General features: G+C 41.9%; 1 long non-coding RNA gene across 2 annotated transcripts; it reads left to right on the top strand.

The window, feature by feature from the left end:
• The first annotated feature begins 7,146 nt into the window (after positions 1 to 7,146).
• Positions 7,147 to 20,317, top strand: LOC137405672 (uncharacterized). Of its 2 annotated transcripts, none has more exons than XR_010979794.1 (3): positions 7,147 to 7,278; positions 8,264 to 8,397; positions 19,834 to 20,317. It is a non-coding gene; the product is annotated as an uncharacterized lncRNA (long non-coding RNA). The 2 variants fall into 2 exon arrangements; XR_010979793.1 differs by having other exon boundaries at positions 7,209 to 7,302.
• Positions 20,318 to 20,564: the final 247 nt, after the last annotated feature.

Here is a 20,564-nt window from a genome sequence, read left to right as displayed (position 1 = left end):
ATACGATATACGATATAGGAGCGTCTAATTTATATCTCATCTTTTGAGTCTGAATTTACAAACTCCTCATTTTAATGTCTCTTTTGTTCATATCATTTATATTTATATTAATAGGAGATATATAGAAATAAACGTAGGGTATTTTGCTGTTTTATGAGAAAAACATTGATGATTCTCATTTAGCATACTTTAGACACTGTCAATATTCAGCAGTATACTACATTTTCTGATACTTTCAGCACACAGACTACTCTAGTTACCTTAGCAAAAGAGCTGTAAAACACTGTTATGTTATCTATAATAACATAATGAACTTTGAGTTGGTATAGAAATCACAATTTATACCAAAAATAGAATTTCATTTATTCTAGCTTGTGGTATATTGTTGATGTCTCAAACCGTATTAAAACGAGTAGGTTGAGTCTGAAACTTGACCTACTATATACTAGCAGTTAAAGACCAAATTGCTCAGCAGACAAGAGTCTGCCAGTTGGTCATATAACTTACCTACTTTGTAATGTAAAGCTTTTTTATGAACTTCATTGTTTTCTAAACAAGGTTAGTTACTACTTGCTTTCTTACACAGAACAGATGGTTCTTAATTCAACTGTTTAGGCTCAGCAAAATGGCAACTGTGAGTTGCGAAAGTGTAAGAAATGTTTTCACTCAGATCATGAATGAATTGACATATATGCATAGCTGTATTTTATACACATGTATTGTTTGTTTATATAATCAACACTCTTGTTTACTCTGTATTGCTTTGTTTCTGTAAGTAGGTGTTCTTATTTCTCGTATTATGTTATTCCTAGTTAGTGACCTTGTCTAGTTGTTGACCAAAATTACGCAGAGGACCAAATGTTTGACAGTTGGTCGGTCATATACTGTATCTATTTTGTTGCGTGAAGTTGTATTTCCTTTTTACATACATCCTTTCCCCTAAACAAGGCTAGTTTCATGATTCAGCACGATCAAGAGTCTTTGATCAACTTGAACACACTAAATGATAAAGTATTGGGAATTGAATGTACAACTAGTGATACATGGTGCAAACATTAGATCAGTTGTGGCTATTAAAATTGATACAGTCTTTAAGCTTCTTTTGTGAAGTCAAGTTTTGGAAAACTGATAATTATGCAATAACTAAACCTATACAGAAAATTAAATAAAAAGATTGAAGTTGAGCACAGTTCGTTCTTTACTGATTTAATTTACTTATGTGTTTGTCTATTCCTTCATTTACTCATTCATTCATTTATTCATTCAATTAATAAATTATTCAGTACTGTGAAAACAAATCATTGCAGTTTGCAAAAAACTAACAGTTAAACTTATACAGAACACGTCATATGAAGACGTCGCATTAAAGATGAAAACAGATTGTTCTTCACTGTATGAATTTACTTTTTCTTTTGCTTATTTTATGCATTTATTCTTAGATTTAGTCATTCTTTTGTTTACTTATTCATCTATTCATTTATTATTGTATTTATCTACTCTACATTCATTCACTCAATTATTATACAATTATATACAATGTACCGGTTAATCAGCCACCTTAGAATTGGTGGCAGAAAAAAATGAGTTGTCAGAAGAGTGCTGACATAAAAAGCAGAAAATGAAAAACCACAATAAAGATGAAAAAAGCTCAAAAGTTATCCACTACATTAAAATGCTTAGCCCTTAGATAAAACTTGTGTTTTCAAGTGTTATATGACTAGAAATTTAAATAAAATTTAAAGAAATAATGCGTGACAAAAAAATATTAGAAAGTCAAAAAACTTGATAACTGTTCAAAACAGTGATTTTGTTGTATCAAACACGCAGCTCCTATGTCAAAAGCTGTAAACTTATAAAGATGGGGCTGATTTCAGTTCTATGTCAGTGCACTGATAGAACTAGCATCTACCAATTCACTCAATTATTATACAATTGTGTGAGGGCAACATCAACACAATGTTAGAAGGATGTTAGAGTTCAGCTCTCTGTCAGTACACTGATAGAATAAGCATCTACCTGCAAAGTCTTCTTGACCAACTAATATGAGCTATAAGCTATCTTCAACCTTACACTGGGTGAGCAATCCTTCAAAGATTGTACAAACAATGGCTCTGTGACCTTAGCTGTAGAGGTCTGAGTCCAGTGGCAAGAGAACCTCAACAAACACAATTTCATAAAGAGATTTAAGGTCATGTCGCTTCTGTCACCACTAGTAGCCTATTTTGGGAATTGAACGGGAACTTATTGTTTACTGGTCAGTTGTTTCAGCTCACTAGCTCACTACTGTTCTACTGTTGTACTGTTCTACTGCACTACTACACTACTGCACTACTGCTTTCTGCAATAAATCAATGAATCACTAAATCACTGAGCTGGACTGGAAACACGCAAATAGGTAGCCATGCCATAGAGCCTATCCAGTCTCTTTAAGTGTTAGCAGGCAATCTCTTAATACCAGTCGGCTCTTCTGTAAGTTGCTCACTATCAGTACCGAATAAACCATGATTTATGGTAAAGAAAGGACTAGAGTAGAATCGGATGAAGGCTTGCATTCAGCCTAGCGTCTGAAGACAGTAAACACACTTTTGAACCAACTGGTAAAATTCCAAACATCTGATGAGGCGATGGATCAGTGATCGCGAAAAACAAAACAACCACGAGCGCATCACACATCTGGTGAAGTAAACAAGTGTGGCAGTGTGACGAGAGACACAAGTAGACTGAGAAACAGATGTAATGTTAGGGTCGTAATCCTTTAATAGCTCCCTAACTAATACATCGGCAAAGGCTAAGAACCTGAGCTTTATATTCTGATTCAAAGAACAACAATTTAAGAAGATATGATCCAAATGCTCTCAAGATGCAAGAAATAAACGGCAGAATATGCTGAATGCAGGACATTAAGTTGTAGCAATGGGCAGTAATATCATGCTTGCCTTTTATTAAACAAATGTCAACTCATGACGGTAGTTACAAAAGTACTTCTTTGCAATCCAGAAACCCGTCTCTACTGTAATTCTTTTTGATAACTAAAAGTTGATATAAAACTATACTCTAGTTTACGCACACAAACCAGAGCCACTTTGGGTAATGTTTTTGGGCCATGTTTAGGCCTGTCAAACTTTACATGAAAAGTTACACACCAGGACACTCAGATAGCATGTAGTGTCTGTAACTGCACAAACGTCACTCGGGCTATGGTTGTCAGCAAGTTAGGAACTAACAAGGAATGAGAGACATAACAGACTCATAAAAACAGTTTTTCAGGCGTTGTCTTTGTATTCAAGTCAAGTCCAAAACCAGTTTTTTGTCACAGTTTCGTTTCGAACAAAGACTTATTTTTCCATACAGATAGGACTAAAATTTTGAAAATAATTGTTGAGGTAAAGAGTTGATCTGTTTATGTTACCTATCAAAGCAACTTTATCACTTTTGCTACTTTTCAAAGAGCTAGTTGGGTTGTAAACAGAGTCAAATCTTTCAGGGATTCCTCTTCTATAGGTGTGTAAAACTAATTAACCGAGTAACTGAGTAACTGAATAATTGAGTAACTGAGTAACTGAGCAACTGAGCAACTGAGTAACTAAGTGAGTAACTGAGGGAGTAACTGAGTGAGTAACTGAGTGAGTAACTGAGTGAGTAACTGAGTGAGTAACTGAGTGAGTAGCTGAGTGAGTAACTGAGGGAGTAACTGAGTGAGTAACGGATTTACCGAGTAACTAAGATATAAAAAATTTCCATAACTGAACCATATTTTTGGTATATGTATTGCATGCTAAATAGAGCATGCTCCTGCTCGGTATACACCAATGACATAGCTGATGAATATCTACTAGATGTCTATAAGAAAGCCCACTCAGGGAACAAAGTTAGTCAAAGCTTTCACAACTTCGAAATAAAGGAAAACCCAAATATGTTTGGTTTTGCTAGCAGTGTCCTTAATTCTCAGCCAACAATTTGGCTAACAGTTGCAGTAGTAGATCAAAGACCAATGAATGAACAATTTACTCACAAGCTACATGTCTTTCTGAGAATTACTCTAGCAATGGAGGTGAAATCATGGACAGTAAGTTTGCAACATCGGATTTCCTTGTTGAGTAGAGAGCTGATGATGATTCAAATGACTTGATCAACTGATCCATTCATCAACTAACCCATAAGTGGTGAGTACTAGGTTGCTAGGTGTCACCAGATGACTCATCACCTGGTTACCATAGAGTAACAATCAATCTAGCAAAATTGTTCACTGTTGCTGTTCTATAGATTATTGGGCTCTATGTTAAAACAAATAGGGCCTAAACATGACTCGTAGATTCGCCATTTTTAATATGTCACATCATCCATTACACATGTTTCTTTTACTATCTTTTCTTATTTAGTCTTTATCTTTTGTGTACATAATTTTTGTTCTAATCTAATTATCTATTTAGTTTATTTCTCTTTATTTGCCTGTTTTTCACACTTAATTCTATGCACTCCGGGATCCTTAGCAACGTTTAAAATTTTCCGAGTTTTATCTTCCTTTTTATATTACTGCCATTAAAAGTGTTTGTGCTTCCTGTTCAACTTGTAAGCATATCATTGCTATTTTTTTTAACTTGCTGTGTTCATTGATTGTTTAGTTTCATTTAGAGTTATTGACCATAAATTGAACATCAAAGAGGTACCTGGTGAAAATGGAGTTAAAAAAAGACTGGCCAGCACTTGCTTCTCTAAACAGGCTGCCGCTACCATTAAAAGAACTAATGGACTGTTTGATACCATCTTTAAATCACACAAGAATGTGTGACATCATCAGGGAAAGACTAAAATAGGTGAATTTTATTTGAAGTTGCAGAAATAATGTGATTTTTTAAAATCATCGATTAGACGTATGAGCTTTTTATACCTATTTACATCTCCGTTTAGTTTTAGCATATTTGGTATTATATAAACCTTAAAATAATTCTCTAACAGCTCTACTTAATCTGATTTAGAATAATGCATAATTTATACAAATTCTTCACTCTGGCATTAGTCTTTCACCATTAGTGCTTGTTTACGACATTGTCTTCAAGTTGTTCACAAAGCAATATATATTTGCATGTTTTACAAATTTTTGTTTTTCAGGGTTTGATTAATAGTTTTGCCATAAATCAATTGTTCATGACTTTTTACATGTATCATCATAATGAATAACATACCAGTGTTCACAAAGATATAATAGCTTTTGCACGAGTATGATCAGTAGGAATTTTTCAAGATTGGCAGCATTGTGATACACAGCTTATCGGTGTCAACTAGAAGGCCTTTGTGACACCTGAGCAATGTTTTTTTTTATGTTTACCAAGCGCGTTGTTGTGGCCTAAGAGTATGAAACACCTGACCTGACCTGCAAACAACAGACTGAAGTTGAAGTCCCAAAAAAGGTCACTGGTGATGACAGGAATGATATCTAACCTTAAATTGCTCTCTGCAACTAAACATATTTCCAATCGTTGAGGTTCTCCCTGGACTCAGACATGTTCAACCTGATCACAGAACCATTCTTTGTGTAAAAATGCTTTTAAGAACACACAGAGCCTCTGCTTGCAGTAAGCTAAGCAGACATCCTACTCGATCTTCGAGGGATTGCTCACACCACACACTAACCATAACACTGTTTTTTCACTGTTCAAAGCAAAATCCAACTAAATTTACACCCGAAGAAATTTACAGTTTTGCTGACTGCTGAAAATTTAACTAATTCTTCCAAGGTTATGCTCAATATGTAAACAGCCAGCTGTTTATTCCCTTACCAGTACTCATAAATAGAACCTAGCATGACAGGGAGAACAAACCTAACTGAACTAACCTAACCTAGAAATTTGTAGGAGCCCCTCTTCAATTTCTATTAACGAGTGCATTGAATGACAAGAAAAGTTTTCTTTCTAACTTGATTCATAATGATTTTATCACATAGTTCTTATGAAAGTTGCAACAGAAGCAAAACTTCTGTTGCAACGCACTACAAAACCTTAAAATGCCAAATGCACTGCAGCTAAATGTTTAAACGTTGACTTGCAACAAAATTCACATCACAATTATTTAGTATCAAAACATTCACCATGTCTTACTCTGTTGTGTTGTAGGTGCTAAATACGTGGAAATGTGATTACAAGCTCTTCAAAGCTCAAAAACGAAAAGCCGCCGTAGATTGGAATCTGTTTATTTCTCTGACGCAGTCATTACAGTTTGGTTATCGTCTTGTCACGTGATGTTCTCACAGAAAATGAAAAGCCAATAAAAAGCTCAATATAAAACTTATTGTAGCACAAGTTTATGACAAACACTTCGGGTTTTACCAAAGACCCCGTATCAAATATATATGTAGATGCTCGCTACTTTACAGTTTTGTTTCGGCATTATTCAATCATCAAGTCGTAATCTGATCACGTGACCCAATACTTCGCAAATAATTTTGCAGCACTTTTCGATTATCACAGGTAAGTAACAGGCTCGTCATGATTATCAGACAATGGTATGTACTCCTTTGAGCTAAGATTAAAAAGTTTAACGATTTTTTACGGTAAGTTATAAGATATCAGTGTTAAAAGTGACAGCATTACAATGACGATAAAATAGACGCGTAAGAACAATAGACATGGTTTCATTGAATGCGTGAAGTATATTTGTGAAAATATTTCGATGAATGAGGTTGCATGAAAGTGTAAACAGAAACCATCCTGTAACAACTACGTCCCATTTGAGCCGTTTTGGAAAGAGAATCCAAACTATGGCGGTCTCGTGTGGCTATGATTAACTGTTCGTTTTTGAGCTTTTAAGAGCTTATAATCACATTCCCATATATTTTGCACCTACAACACAACAGAGTAAGACATGGTGATTCCCTTGATACCAAATAACTGTAATGTGAATTTTGTTGCAAATCAACATTTAAAAACGACAAAAAGGTGAAGTATAGGAAACTAGCTGTGTCTTGGGAAAACAGATTTTCCCTGTCCTCTTGTGTTTACAACACGAGTGAACATTATTTGCATATTTGGCGGAACCGTGTTAATCACCTACTGCCAGCTTATCAGAAAGGCGTATGACGTCGTACCAGTACGCAGGAGCTTGATACGCTTCAATAGCTAGCTTTACCATATGTCATTTACTTGTGACACTGCGTCAGGTTTATTTATATGTGGTATGCGTTATTATACCATTAATCGCACTGATCTTTTAAAGGGATAACCTTTTTGCTAGCAGATGTTTACCATTATCATTTAGTTGTTCAAGAAGGAAGGATATAGAGAGGTGAGAGCTTAAGAAGAGTACAAGGTATTTCATGTCAATATTCTCTGTTGTACAGAAGTAGCTTTTTGTGTGTACTATTGTTATAGACCTTATTAGCCGCTTTAGTCATTGAATAACGCTACGAGATAAAATGGTACATTAACTTTGGCAGTTTTTATGCCCTGACTGCCTAACAATAAAATTAGTTTTTGTATATTCAACGGACTTTGAAAAGCAGTAGCAGGTGCTTGTATGTATAACTTCTCATCGGAATTGGTAATCATCAACTTAATGATGTTTTTCGTTACATTCTAAAAGAAAACAAAACAAATACATAAAAACAGAAATCAGGAATTTTTGAGTGAGTTGAACAAACTTGTTTTAAAAGCTTGAAATCTAACAGCATTGCGAGAGAGTCAGGTAACCTTTCAGCTCAGTGATTCTCATCCTTGGGTTCAAGCAAACCCTAGGGTTCAAACAAACCCTAGGGTTTTGGTCAGTCAGAGGTCAAGACAGATAAATGGTCTCTCCGAAGGCCACAACACAAGTCACTGAGTTGCAAGGTCATGTATTTATAAAGCAAGTATGCAGTTTGTTGTGAGTTCATGCGTTGTAGTGGTTTTGTTGTTTGAATACAGTGATGTTAATTCACAGTTCATTTTGTGCATCAGTAAAACATATACGTATGTTGTATGTATGTATGTTTTGAATGGGAAAAAATTCATATTTAATTTTCAATAAAGAAAGGTTCGGTAAAAGTGAAGGTGAGGTCAGTTCATGCAGCAAAGTTAAGAACCCCTGCTCCATCTGCTGTTTATATACATGTAGTTCTATAGTCATGACAAGCCAGTTATAAGGAATTCATATTATCTCTATGTGTGTTTCACAAGGGTTTGTTTAGGACATTTGATGATATATCAGAGCTGTTGTTGTTGCTGCTATGGTTATTTATTTCTGCATAAAGGTTTTAGGCAAGTGATTGGCAACTTATTTTATCTTTCTTTAGGTGACAAAAGACTACATCGCTAAAGCATGTCTGCTACAATGGAATTCAACGTGTTGGTTATAACATGTGGCGATGCTCGGCCAGAATTCAATATGGTCAACGAAAGTGTAACAACCATGAACAAGCAGATTGAGGTAAGCACTTAACTGTACTGTATTCCAAGCATGATGAAGTCTATACTGAAACAAGCTATACATATATCCATAGCCAATATACTAAGTAGTTAGTAAGGCCCTAGTATGTTCACTTGATAGATAAAATGATCTCTGTTAGTAATTTGGCAGTCCACTGCACAGTAGAGGTGGAACGAGACAGGTTTTTTAAGCTCGAGACGAGACTCGAGACACTGTCTTGTAAAAATTCGAGACTCGAGACACGAGACAGTAAAATAATGAGCATTTGGTGATGATTTCACTACACAAGTACTAGCTACTTGGTAGATATAAAATTAATAAAACTCTTTTTAAATTGAATTTTCACCTGGTGTAAACGATTTAAATACAACATTTTAATAGTGATATGGCATGTAGTTTTTGTAAACAAAAGTGACACAAACAGCTCTAAAATACCGAAGTTATATATTCTAAGAATTTTGAGCTTGATTGATCATAATTATTATAAACATATTGCTTTGAACATGTATATTTTTACCATCTATTGAATGGTTCTTACTTTTTAATGTAATGTGTAATGTGTGTTGGATCCAGCGACCAACACGTAGAGGCGACCTGGGTCGGCTTACTCTACCGGTCTGCATTCACCTTCCACAGGGGCCGTGTAAGTGTTGCCCGTTGACCAACACGCGGAGGCGACTCAGTCGGCTTACACCACCGGTCTACTACAACCACCTTACACGGGGAATTGCTCCCTGAGTGATATTATGCTCGTTCGACAAGGTCGACCTGAGGTCGACCGGGGTCGACAGTGTTTCTATACTCTACTCCCAAAGCACAGTCCGTAGACTGAGACTTGGAGTAAATAGTGCTCAGTGTGATTCTGTTATTGCGCAAGGTAACAGAAGAGTGTGGGTCCAAATGCAAAGCATGTATTGAACAACTTCTAGGCCGATAAACACGGCCTTAAATATAACAGAATATGCAAATGAGGTGGCTAAGGCCAACCTCCTCTAGGGGCGTGACTATATAAAATAACACAAGAGAACACAACTCTAATGATAATAACCAAAAAGGAGATGGTACTGCAGGTTTCCATCACACACGCCGCCCCTATAGACGACTACCGGCTATATATAAAAAAAAAAAAAAAACTACAAGAAAAGAAAAAAAACACAAGAAATATAGGAACACACCAACTAGCTACAACAAAACAGACAAAGAAAAGGGAATATAATAATATGAGAAACCGCAATTACTAAATACCAAGAGAAATACGGATAAATCATGTCGACCGGGTCATCTAGGAGGTCGACATGCGATTTGCCAGGTCCTCCAGGCGACGAGCCGCCCGTCGGAGGTTGGAGGCCTCTTCTCGTAAAGCGTCCACTGTAACCCGGGGTCGTACGTCCCCCAGCCGGCTCTGGATGCTGCCTATTGTCGTCAACCTTCTAGGAGCTGGGACCGGTCGTTCCAGCTTAGGCGGACTGTACCACTTCTTCTTCGGGGGAGAGGGGAGAGGTGCCGGAGGTCCTCTTCGTGTAGGTGGCTTGGTTTTAATTGGCCCGTAGGGTATAGGCTTTTCAAAGGCCGGAGGATTATTTAATTGTACCTTTTTGCTCCAGGCCGGGTAGCTATCTCGGTCGACCTCGTATATAGTAATTCCCTTTCCACCGTGCGCCTTCCTTACTTCGGCATCCTTGATCCGAGCCTGATGTTTGGCAATAGTATCTCGAGATGTAGAATTTCTCCCACATTTGCAGAAAAAGCGTGTAAAGTGCTGGGCGATGTGGATTCTGCGCCGTCGAGGGGTAGAGAGTAGTTGTTGGCACAATGGACAGTTAGTACCTTTCTCTCGACATAGTTTCGAGATCGTTTTAGCTGTCTCTGCCGCAATCCATTTGGTTGGTAGTGGGGGGTGTGGAACGTGATTATCTAAAGAATCCGTTTCTGAGTCGTCCAGGGTTTCACCCGGCGCTGGGTGGAGCTCCAGTGGCAGGATCTTTACTTCTGGCAACAGGGGTAAAGCTCCGATAATCGGTGCCGACTTCTTCACGGTTTCTTTGGTGACTTCCATGTTGAGAAAAGATATAGGTGTGTACGCCTCGAGTTGGTAACAAGTAATGAGCGCGTTCTGTCTGGGACCCAAAATGGCCGCCTTCTGACCTTGAACTCCGAGGGCTTCTCCCGATTGGACGGTGCTAGTGTCGTAATCGGCCAAGTACGCGGGAGGCCTCCTGATTCGTTGGGGCCGTGGTGCATCTCCAGCCCCGGTATCACTAGCCTGGGCTCCCATATTTTCTGTGGCTCTTTCTTCCTCGGGTATCGACTCGTCGCCAGGGTCGGGGTCAATCATCAAGGTAGGATTGTGCTCCCCTGGTGGAACCAAGGGGTCCCTCCTGGGAATTCGAAGGGCTTCTGACCTTCCTGGCGACTGAGGTATTCGCAACTCCGTTAGTTGGCTAGGCAGGGGCAACTCTGAAATAACTACTTCTGGGTTATCGTTTCCTCGTGCGATTTGCCTTCTGGGTCGGCCCCTCATGTTGGGACGGCGAGCAGGCTCGACTTCAACTGGGGCTCGTCCTTGTTGCACCGGACTGGGGCGACAGAGTCGTAACCTTCCCTCTGCTTGGATAGATCGCTGTCCATACCTCTCTATCTCGTAAGTGTGGTTTTCGTGACTCCTCAACACGCGATAGGGCCCCAAGTACTTGGCCGCTAGCTTCGGGTTTTCCCCTCTTCTCCGCCGCTTGCTTAGCAACCACACGAGGTCACCCTCATTGAATAACGGAGGCTCTCTCGCGTCGGTTGACACAATATCTTTTTGCCTATCTCGGAGGAGAGTATGGGCTTGTATCAACCGGTCGTGGACAGTCTGCACATACTCATGTATGCTTGCGAATGATTCTAGTCTATTCCCATACTGCAATTGGTCAGGAAGACGTAGTTCCCGACCCAACATCAGATAATTGGGTGTTTCTTTAGTCGCGGAGTGTGGTAACCCTCGCAGCGTCCTCATGATTTGTGGCAGTAGCTGGTCCCAATCTTCCTGTCCTCTGCCCAGCAAGAGAGCTCGTAGGGAGTCACCCAACACACGATTGTTTCTCTCGACCACCCCATTCCCTTCGGGGTGGTACGGGGTGGTCCGAGACTTATCGACTCCCCACAAGTCGCATAGCTCCTGGAATAATGAGGATTCAAATTGGCTCCCCTGGTCGGTATGGATAATCTCGGGTAGCCCGAAGTAACTAAATACCCTTTCGTCTAGGATCTGGGCTACCGTTGGGGCTGTAGCGTCGGGGATGGCTAACGCATCTGACCACCTAGTGAAGTGATCAGTGAGCACCAACACCCAACTGTTTCCACGAGGGGTCGGAGGCAGGGGTCCCACCAAGTCTACGGCTAAGCGTTGCCACGGCCTCCCGGCGTACAGCCGTTGTCTATTCCCGGAGGTCCGCCCCTTTCCTGTTTTGGCCCTCTGGCAAACCTCGCAAGAGAGGACTGCTCTCCGGATATCTCCGGCCATACCCGGCCAATACCAGTCCAATTGGACGCGTTTCAAGGTCTTCTCCACCCCGCAGTGTGTTTGCTCGTGGGCTTTCCACAGGATTTCCTGTCTCAATGTTTTCGGGCATACCACCACTACCTTTTCTCGCCCATTCTGGGTAAGATGGAGAGTCAACACGCCCGACTCGTCGAGCTGGAGCTGGTGAAACATCCGGGCCAATCGTTGCAGCTCGGGGCTGCCCACTCGTAGCACGGCTTCTTCCACTCCTTTCCGGTCCCTGACGGCTTGGTAAATGACCCCTAGGTCGGTAGTGGCCCTCTGTTGTAGCGCCCGTACTTCGTCCAGCGGGGTTTGTACCACCGTCAGCTGTTCTGGACCCTTTTTGACTACACTTTCACCAGTTCCATCCAAATTTTTGGTTTCGCCAGTTATCTTGACGGCTTGTGACTGAGGATCCTGAGGTCTTCTGGGAGGGTGGTCCAACACTCTAGGTGTTCCTGCCCCGCCCGGCAGCCGTACCGGGACTGGACTGGTTGGTGTGAGAATCGGGGGGCCGTGCCCTAAAGCCGGTCTGTTGCCAGGTAGTTGAGGCCATTCATCCTCATCCAACTGGCGGGGGTTGGGACTGGATGTTCCGACGCCTCTCGGTGGCTGTACCGGAACTTGGTCCACTGGCACCGCAGTGTCCCAATTCGTTCCTGGGTTTATTAGGGAGTCGTATACTTGCGACCTCGTTGGCCCTTGATCCCGCTTCTCAATAGCAGCACACTGCCGGCAGTCGACGCACTGTCGTCGACTCAATCCATCGGCGTTCCCGTGTTTATCGCCTTTTCGATGGATAATTCGGTACTTGTGCTCGGCCAGACTCTCCAGCCACCGGGCCACCTGGCAAGAGGGTTCCTTCCTCCGGTGCAACCAAACCAAGGAGGCATGGTCGGTTCGGATGGTAAACTCTCTGCCATATAGGTAGGGCCGGAAATGCCGGACAGCTTGTACCACTGCCAGTAGCTCCCTTCTGGTTACGCAGTAATTGCGTTCGGCGGAGGAGAGGGTCTTGCTATAGTAGGCTATGGGTCGCTCCGTGCCCTGCTGGACCTGGGATAACACAGCCCCAGTCCCTACATTACTAGCATCAGTATCTAGTACGTAGGGCAAGGAGGGGTCGGGATATGCCAGTACTGGAGCGTGTGTCAGCGACCATTTGAGCCTAAGAAAAGCTTCCTGTTCCTCTTCTCCCCATTTCCAGGGGACCCCTTCGCTGGTCAACAAGGTGAGAGGTTTGGCGACCGAGGCATAGTCCGGCACGTATCTGTGATAGTACCCAGTGGTACCCAAGTATGACCTTAGCTGTGTCACATCTTGGGGTGCTGCCCATCCACTTATAGCCTGAATCTTTTCAGGGTCGGTAGCCACCCCTGTGTTGCTGACTATGTGGCCCAGGTATTTGACTTGGGTCTGGAACAAGCTGCATTTGGAGGGCTTTAATTTCAGCCCGGCCTGCTTCAATCGTTCCAACACCTCGGCGAGCCTAGTGACATGACTGGAGAAGTCGGCTGACATGACGATGATGTCATCGAGGTACAGCAGCAGGGTTTTCCAGTGTAGCCCTTGGAGGACACGTTCCATCAGCCGCTGGAAGGTAGCTGGGGCGGAGGTCAGTCCAAAGGGGAGCACCCTCCACCTCCACAACCCACTGCATGTGGCGAATGCCGACCGCTCCTGGGCCTCGGCGGAGAGGGGTACCTGCCAGTACCCGCTCATCATGTCCAAGGTACTGAAGAACCTACTGCCAGACAAGGCGTCCAAGCTCTCATCAATCCGGGGGAGGGGGTAGGCGTCCTGGCGAGTGACACTATTAAGTTTCCTATAGTCTACACACAATCGCCACGCCCCGTCCTTCTTCCTCACCAAGACCACCGGAGAGCTCCAGGCCCCGTGAGCGGGCTCAATCATGCCTTGCTTTTCCAGGGCCGAAACCTGTCGTTCGATTTCGGCTTCCTTCTCGTGTCCTACACGGTACGGGTGTTGACGGATGGGTTGTGCCTCTGGGAGGAGGGGGATCTCGTGTTGTACCAGGGTGGTACGCCCCATGTCTTCGCTCCCTTGGCTGAATACATCCGCATAACGGGTCAAGAGGTCTTTCATTCTTCGGTGCTCGGTAGGGGACGAGCAATGTGGTGCCGCCTGTCGGAGCAGGTCCAGCATGTGGGGTGGTACATTGGAGACAGGAGGGGGAGTTTCTTTGGAAACCTCGGCTTCTCCCTTCGCTGTCCAGGGGGCCCCTATTTCGTCCGGCCCGACCCCCGTGTATTGCCCCACGACCGTTCCTGCCGTCACACTGACGGGATGGTCGGTGGGGTTCATACAACGGATGGCCACTCTCCCCTTCTCACCGGGTTGGTGTAGGCTGGCGGCCACCATATATCCGTTCTTCGTTCCCTCAATTAACCCGACTGGCTGATAGGAGGAGGACGTGAGACGTCCGGCAACCAGGACCTCGGTTCGAGGGGGAAGCGTTGTGGCTCGCATTACCTGTACGCTGCTTGTCAGAGGTCGACCCTCTCGGTCAGTGCACGTCAACTTCTGTCCATTTAACACCAACGTGGGTTGCTGGAAGTTCATCTCGCAGTGGTGGTCGACCAAGAAAGGCATGCCCAGGATAGCATCCTCCTTCAGGGCACACACCACGAGAGACACAGTAACCTGGACACTCCTGACTCTGACCGGGAGAGTGATGAGTCCGTGGAACTGCAGCCGGGTACCATCTGCCATTTGCCCATAGTCCTCCCGGACCTCCAATTTGCTTTTGACGTCTTTAGGTAACCGCTCAAAGACATGTCGTCCCAACAAATTAGAGGTACACCCGGTGTCCACGAGGAATTGGACGGACTGACCTCCGATGCGACCTGGCAAGAAATAGCTGCTATTATGCGGCTTCCATGATTCGTCTCCGTGGGTCCGTCTGGCTTTGCTAGTCCTCTGGGGGCCCTTCTTGGAAGGCCGAGACGGCTTTGGCCAGACGTAGGTTTCATCCTTGGCTTCTGAGAGTGGGAGACCTGCACACTCAGGTAAGGGTTGATATTGGTTATGCAAGGGGACCGGTGGCGAGCAGGGGGGGAGCCTGCGTCGCCTAGTCCGTCGTGGCTGTTGCCACTGTCCTTGCAAGGGTATATTTAATCCACAGTCAGTACTTCCCCCTACTGCTGTGGATGGTAACCGTTTCCCGGCCTCGTGACTTGAGGCCGTTGTCCTTGGGGGGCTTGGGGGCACCGGCGTTGGATGTGCCCTGCCTGGCCGCAACCCCAACAATTTGGTCCCCTTTTGTCCACTCCCCGTTGTCCCAACAGCTTCCCTTCCCTCAGTCCATCTGCTAACCCCTTTATAGCCATCAGGACGTCGTTCAAGGTGGCTGATGGGGGTTCCGAATGGACGGGGGCGACTGTAGCGGGGGTAACTTCTTCCTCCTCCACCGTCATTATTAGGGGTCGGGCACCAGGTCGAGGAAGAGTGGGCTGGATTTGCAGGAACTCGTTCCCCGCCTGCACTGCTTCCTCCAAGCTCTGTGCCTTCATCGCTAACAGGTGGCGTTGGAGGGGCGTATTTCCCAGTGTCAGAGAAAACGCATCCAAGGCCATACTGGACTGGTAGGATTCTGGGAGGTCAGCGTATGCTATTTTCACCAGACGCTCCATCTCTGTGGCATGTTCTTGGAGACTCGTCTTGGGTTCTCTTTTTAGGTGGAGTTTACTCCTAGCCTCTCTCGGGGAGAGCCCGTACTTCATGCGTAAAGCCGAGAAGATGGAGGCAGGTGAGTCCCCTCGACTGCATCCTCTGGCTCCTTCCTTCAGGGTCTCCCGCAGGTGGAGGAGCGTGGCCTTCTCACTCCACTCATTTGCTTCCGCGACCTCTTCGAACTGGGAGATGAATAGCTCTACATCCTCACTCCCATCGAACTTCGGAGGCTTGAAGTTGGCTCCCCCTCGGGGTATCTGTAAGGCTCTAGTGATAGCCTCTGTCAGTTGACCAATCTGGTCGACCTGCTGTAACTCTGCCTCAGCCAGATCTCTGGTAGCATTCCGTCGGCTGTTTGGCATGGTTACTAGGTTCGTCTTATAAGTCCTAATTACCGCAGTTCAATCCCACCGCTGCCACCAGTGTGTTGGATCCAGCGACCAACACGTAGAGGCGACCTGGGTCGGCTTACTCTACCGGTCTGCATTCACCTTCCACAGGGGCCGTGTAAGTGTTGCCCGTTGACCAACACGCGGAGGCGACTCAGTCGGCTTACACCACCGGTCTACTACAACCACCTTACACGGGGAATTGCTCCCTGAGTGATATTATGCTCGTTCGACAAGGTCGACCTGAGGTCGACCGGGGTCGACAGTGTTTCTATACTCTACTCCCAAAGCACAGTCCGTAGACTGAGACTTGGAGTAAATAGTGCTCAGTGTGATTCTGTTATTGCGCAAGGTAACAGAAGAGTGTGGGTCCAAATGCAAAGCATGTATTGAACAACTTCTAGGCCGATAAACACGGCCTTAAATATAACAGAATATGCAAATGAGGTGGCTAAGGCCAACCTCCTCTAGGGGCGTGACTATATAAAATAACACAAGAGAACACAACTCTAATGATAATAACCAAAAAGGAGATGGTACTGCAGGTTTCCATCACAAATGAAACCGATAGCCGTCACTCTACAAAGAAATACCGCAACTAAAAGAACACACGATAACACTTTCATTCTTATCGTTTCATTAAAGTTTTCTTTGTGTATTAGCTGTAGTATGTGAATTATATTTAAATTGTACTCATGAAATTATATTAATTACTGTATACATGCACATGTATATTCTTACATTGAGCTAACAAAACGTCATTGTTAACCGAGCACGGACTATGGTCGACACGGCCTTTCGTTCGTTTCTCCGTGTTCGGGCAAGTTTTACCCGCGATTGGTAGTATATACGTAAAAGAGGCCCGAATTTTATGAAGGGCAGTTGGTGTTTAGACACGATACGATAAAATACAGACATTTTACCCGCAAGTCTTATTTATTAAATTGGATTATCCGAAGAGTAATTAGATACGACCCGGTATCTGTTTTAACGACACAGAACCGAACTAAAAAATAACAGGGCCGTTGTCCGGACTACATGATTAGACTCAGTGTCCAACATAATCAGTAGCAACAGGTAGTAACGGACCGGGTATAACTTTAAAGGCAGTTTCCCGCAATCCATTACAATATATGGAGTTGTTGCTACCGCAAAAAGCCATGTTTTAACAACCGTGCGCAGGCGCTTTAGTTCTACTTCCTGTCTCGAGTTTGGCAATAGTTAAGTCGAGACGAGACCGATACGAGACGAGACAGGTCGATACTCGAGACGTCTCGTGTCTCGTTCCACCTCTACTGCACAGTGAGGAATTGTCAGATCTAGTAAAAGACTGTATAATTATTGAAAAATGCAATGAGGTGGTTCATTGGTTCAGTGGGTAGAATGTTGGTCTAGCAAGCAAAAATTCATAAGATCAAATTATGTTTAAAGCAATATTTTTTCCTAGCCTTAAATTATTGCTTTGGACAGATGTAAAGATGGACAGACAGGACTAGTATTATAGTAAAGACTATAGTGAAAACTATAGTAAAGACCGTAGTAAAGATTCAATAAACTAACAAATGTCCCTTTCTTTTAGTTTTTCGCTTAACTGGAAAAGTGAGTTCCATGCAAACAACACTGACACGAGGAAATGAAATGGATTTTTGTCTTTCAAAAAATGTTTTGTGTTTGAGACATCAAGGAGCCTAGGCTTAAAAAGTAGGAATATATAACAGTGCTGGCCAGGGAGAGATGGGTGAAGTGTTTATTAGTGAATTCTATGTATTCAGGCATTAAGGTAGCCTAAGTTCAAACAGGTGTGGTTATATTCAAGGGCTAGTTCATGAAAGTTGGGTGAAATTTTTATTTGCTAATTATATGTTTTCACTCAATGAGCAGCAAAAGGGAAATATCCACATGTTAGAATTGCAAACAATCTTTAACCCTTTTGCAGGTGATACGACATTAATGTCGTTTTGCGATAGCGATTCTAGTGCGTAGTGCGACATTAATGTCGATATCGTACGCACTATGTATTAAGACTTACTATTGGTCTGTGTTCATTTTTCTATTCAATTAAATACTTTATAAAGTAAAAGAACACTTGTGACGACTTGAATAACTACATTTTAGACATGTATCGTTTTATTTCAACTTGTTTTGGGCGATCGTTATCAAACGTCCTTTCAATGTTTCTTTTTACTCAGTAAGATACGAAGCCTTTTTCCCCGAATCGATTTTTATGCTTTTATATGAACAAAAGAACTTGCTATTGGTCTGTGTTTGTTTTTCTATTTAATTAAAAATACTTTTAAAGTAAAAGAACTCATGTGAGGACTTGAATAACTACATTTTAGACATGTATTTTTTTACTTCAACTTGTTTTGGGCGATCGTTAGCAAATGCCCTTTTTATGTTTTTTTACTAAGTAAGATACTAAGCCTTTTTCCCCGAAATGATTTTTATGCTTTACGATTGTTGTCGATGCCCTTTCTTTGTGCCTTTTTTACTTAGTAAGATCCGAGCATTGATTTTTTGTGAACACAAAAATATTTTATAATCATGGCTTCATCTTCTCAACGACCTGCTAGATCAACTCGAAGGGCCCAGTTTGTTTTGGCAGATTCTATAGTTAATGACTCGGACAATGACTCAAATTTTTCTGATGTCAATCTAATGGACTTTGATATAAGTGATGAGTCTAGTGATGACGATGCTTCTGTTGTTGGGCCAAGGGATGGTGGAGGAGATGCAATCAGTAATGATGGGGTTTTGACTGTAATTAGAAACCTTAGCAATGACAAATGCATTACAAAGTGTGGTTCTACTTGTAAAATGCTTTATTTGTAATATAAATACAGAATATGTTTTATTCAACAATATAACATTATCGCAACAACAATTAAAATTTTCAATTTTTTTAAAATTTACATGTGTGAGGGTAGTTTAAATCGCTCAAATAGGCACAAAGGGTGTAAAACTGTTTGTACAATTCCTTGTTATATAATACAAACCTATCATACAACCATCGTGTAGCAAAAAAATATCATTTCAATAAAGTTTCAAAATTTTCATTTTTTGAAAAATTAATTCACCCAGGACGATCAGAAATAGGCTCAAAAACTCACCTGCAAAAGGGTTAAGGGAGTATTGGTATAAACCCAAAAGACGTTTTTTTATTGAAATCAATGAAAATTTCGCCATACTTTATTGAAGTTTAAATTGTGAAATTGCAAAATGCTGTCCTTGACTTTAGAAAGACCTGGTTGTAGATTTGCAAATTTGTATAAATTGGTTTGACCTGGATTTCAGTCAACAGCTTGCCCTGATATTTCAAAATGATAATATGATCATTAGATGCAACCCTGCAGATATGTGAGAGTCTAACAAACAGCAAAAATTTTGCAACGGCAGCGATAGCTTTACAGAAAAAGTGAGAAAGAAAATTAACAGGACTGCGAGTAGAATAAAGTTTTGCTCTTTTTGCTCTGTAAAACCAAACTGTACTGTTGGAAGAATGTTAAATTATATATGAAACCTTCTGTTTAACAACAAAGCATTGCATTATAGTTAGACTTCTGCTAACTATGGAGTTAAAGCAAGCATGATCAAACTTTCTTTACCTGTTTGTTGTTTAGTAACCAGAACTTATCTTCAATGACACAAAATTGCTTGAAAACCTATAAAACTAGTTTGTATGTAGTTTAAAATAAGCAGCTACCAACAAAATAAAATTTTTCAACTTTCACCAGCTACTATATCAAGTGTATAACAAAGAATCAATCAACTCAGTATTTTAGACTGGAAAGTAAATCTATTAGCATAGAATGACTCCTACTTTTACAGGTTGAAGGATGTTGGCGAATAATATTAAACTTTTCGTTGGCCGAAGGTTTTGCAGATCTAAAGGAGAAATGCTCACAAACAGATGCTTATTTGATACTATACAACCCAAGCAAGCCAAAGACTGTAGCCATATATGATCAATTTATAAAAGACATCATAATGACGAAAAGAAAAGCGGTGCGAGTGGTTGGACTGCTGCCTCAAACAATGACTGCAAACATATGGCGGCAATCGAAAAGATCTAGACTGAGGACATCAGGTTGGGGCAACTACCATTCAACATTAATAAACAAAATGGAAAGTGAGACACAAATGCAAGCTCTTTACAGAGATATTGGAGCCGAACTTATCAGGGAGCGAAATATTGCTACTAAAAAGAAGCCAATATACAAAACTTGTACAATATTGTAATTTTATTGTTTGTCGAATGACTTATTTTATATGTTATTTTTTTAAGAAAATACAAAATTTCTTGGTTTTATTACGTAACAATTTTCCGATGGAGCATTTATTAGCTTATTAAAGCAAAATAACATCAATTGTGAAGTTGAGAGTTGTTTGCACACATTCATTAGAGTAGACAACTCGTAACACTATAATTAATGCTTTAAAGCATTTTACCTCAACTATACTCACCCGCATACATGTACATGTATTTTAGCAGGCTTTTAATAATGTTTATTAGTAAATCTGAAAAAGTTGATTTGTAAATTTTAACTCCTCAGACCAAA

Source organism: Watersipora subatra, chromosome 10 (assembly GCF_963576615.1).
Source record: "Watersipora subatra chromosome 10, tzWatSuba1.1, whole genome shotgun sequence".
NCBI classification, from domain to species: Eukaryota; Metazoa; Bryozoa; class Gymnolaemata; order Cheilostomatida; family Watersiporidae; genus Watersipora; species Watersipora subatra.
Note: the sequence above shows the minus strand (reverse complement) of the source record. Positions and strands in the feature narration are given on the sequence as shown.